This window comes from Octopus bimaculoides, chromosome 5 (genome assembly GCF_001194135.2).
Source record: "Octopus bimaculoides isolate UCB-OBI-ISO-001 chromosome 5, ASM119413v2, whole genome shotgun sequence".
NCBI classification, from domain to species: domain Eukaryota; kingdom Metazoa; phylum Mollusca; class Cephalopoda; order Octopoda; family Octopodidae; genus Octopus; species Octopus bimaculoides.
In genome coordinates this window covers 85,458,322-85,460,600 of record NC_068985.1, presented here as the reverse complement: position 1 = coordinate 85,460,600, position 2,279 = coordinate 85,458,322, and the positions used below count along the sequence as shown (strand labels likewise).

Below are 2,279 nucleotides of genomic sequence, written 5' to 3'. Positions count from 1 at the left end.
ACAAATACAAAATAGCAATGTGAAAATTATAAAAATAATTAATGTAGCTAGCAGCAATTTATAACCAACAAGGAAATAATTAACCATCACTATAAATAAATTGATACAGAACATGATCAAAGCCTACTAAAAAAAAAAACGAAAAACAACTAGCCTCTCATCCACATCTCCATGCAAGCTGCAATGGTTTTTCTGAGTACGTGGTTTGTACAATTTGTTACAGGTAGGAAAGAGGCAGGACATTTGATCGCAGTATCTTATAAGCATATTTTGTTCATAGAAATCACACAGATTGGAGTTTAACATTTGTTACTTTGCTGTTCTAAATTCATTGGAATATTCCTTATAATTTAAAGCCTTGTTATTAAACTTTTGAAAATATTAACACTACCTTGGTAGGAGGGATGAATAACCGAGATGAGGGATGGAATAATGGTCGGAATTCGATAAGTTGAGAACTTAAGGTTCATTTATTTGCCATTTCATTAAAGACTGCTGTTTTGGCTGTGCAGACTTAATCATTAGTGGAACACACACACACACACACACACACACACACACACACACACATGTATATACTGTATATTATATATTATGACATTTATTTCAATTAGCTATTATACATTTTATTTCATTAATCAAGAAAATAATCATTCAATAAATAATTAAATAATTAAATTGAATTAAGAAAATATGAAATATGCCATAATAATTATTTAATAGTCTTGTACAATTTTAATTTATAAATGTCTTGTAAGATACTCCTGCAATTGCTTATGACTGGCCAAGATCATTTTGCCCAGAGTTGGCAGAGATGCTAATCTGCTAAATACGCTAATCTGCTAAACGAAAGGTTAGTGGGTTAGCGGGACTGTGCCCACCTCTGTATATATCTGTGTTTATGTATGTATGTATGTATGTATGTATGTATGTATGTATGTATGAATGAATGAATGATATAATATAAATTTATATATTATATATATTTTTATATATATTTTTTGGATGAATATTAGTTTGTCATTTAATTGGAGTAATTTTCAAAGATTTCTAACATTGTTTCTTCATTTTTTACTTTTGAATTTGTGTAAATTTGTATAGGTATGAAAACTTATATAGAAATAATCAGTATATCATTTAACTTATTAAACACAGTTCAACAAATTCATTCATATCTATGTAATGGAGGAGATTAGATGTTAAAAGGAATTATACTTTTTACTATTCATGTTGCTATACAATTTGTTTCATACAAAAAGATGCAGATATTCATAATAGAAAATTGGAATACTCAGATTTGTACTCGTTGGTAGCCAGGATAAAAACTAAAAAATACATTAGAAGTACATAAATTTTTCTCTTAGTAATCATATTTTATTAATGCTTGTTCTTGAATTCATGCCTATTTTAAACAAGACTTGAGAACTAATTAAAAGTTTATAGATGTGAAATGAAAGTCTTTGGTAAATCAATCAATTAATAAATAAAGTGAACTACAATCAGCTCATGTGGTTTTACTATTGGCAAAAATGGCTCACCCTAAATACAGCAATATTTGTTTCAATATACAGGTTTACCTCAAGAATCTTATGAAACAAATATGTGTGTGTGTATTTATATAGAGAGAGGAAAAGAGAGAGATACATACACAAACACATGCATCATATGTGTGTGTGTGTATATACATATATGTGTGTGTGTGTGTGTGTGTGTATTTATGTAGAGAGAGAAAGAGAGAGAAATGCATACACAAACACATGCATCATATGTGTGTGTGTGTGTATATACATATATGTGTGTGTGTGTGTATTTATGTAGAGAGAGAAAGAGAGAGAGATGCATACACAAACACATGCATCATATATGTGTGTGTGTGTATACATATATGTGTGTGCGTGTGTGTGTGCACATCTTCATTTCTTTAGACGTATGTGAATCAGTGAGTGTTTGTATATGCTCACATACACACACTTACATCCTGGCATTCACATGTAGACATATACCCACTTCCTTGCTGTAAAGCTATACATCTAAGTATGTTCAATACCCAAAAACTGAATACCAATCTAAACATTGATTATATGTCCAAATTATTCAAGTTCTCTGGCTTATTCTAGCTAAAGAAAAATCTCCAAAGTGAATCAATATTTTTTATATCTTTTTTGTGACTAGTTTGGGTATGCTTTTTCTAAGAAAAAAAAATTCTTTCTACCTTTTTATTTTCAACATTTGACATAGAGAAATATATTTATATAAATACAATGTGTGTGTATATATAT

At 29.2% G+C, this 2,279-nt stretch overlaps 1 protein-coding gene across 5 annotated transcripts in view; it reads left to right on the top strand.

Annotated features, from left to right (window-relative positions):
- The window catches only part of LOC106878768 (irregular chiasm C-roughest protein), a 177,553-nt gene that overhangs the window by 81,614 nt on the left and 93,660 nt on the right, over positions 1-2,279 (top strand). The gene's annotated exons all lie outside the window — the stretch shown is intronic.